Raw genomic sequence first — 518 nt, 5'->3', positions numbered from 1 at the left:
TGACCAACTTATCCATCGGCCAAGCAATAGATGAACCGAGTGTATCTCTCATGTACTCGATTTCATCTGATGTCCTCCAGACTGCTGCATCATCTATATTTACTATATCAACCCATACTCTAGCTGCATTGTCCCCCAATCGAACAAAGTGGACTTTAAGATCTGGGTCGATTGAATGCGCTCGTCCTTCAGCAACAACCTGCTTCTTTCCACTAATATCCAGTAACTTGCACTTCTGATTTTCCTTGACAGCTCCATTTTTCCGCTGCCATGTTAACAATATTAACCAGTTGACAACAGATAGAATAATAACTAGAATGCTTTCTAAAATGATGTATCAAGAATATTTACCGGAGATCTTCGAAGAGGGGCTTGTGTAGCAAGTTGCGTTTTTCTTACAGGAGATTTTGGATCTGTTGGTGAAGACTTATCAGTAGTATGTTTTGAACCTGTTCCTGAAGTTTTCTCACTACTTTCAGACATTTGGAGAGAAGATTTGTGACTTGATGCATCTGGTG

This window comes from Camelina sativa, chromosome 5, assembly GCF_000633955.1.
Source record: "Camelina sativa cultivar DH55 chromosome 5, Cs, whole genome shotgun sequence".
Lineage (NCBI taxonomy): Eukaryota > Viridiplantae > Streptophyta > Magnoliopsida > Brassicales > Brassicaceae > Camelina > Camelina sativa.
This window is presented reverse-complemented; position numbering follows the sequence as displayed.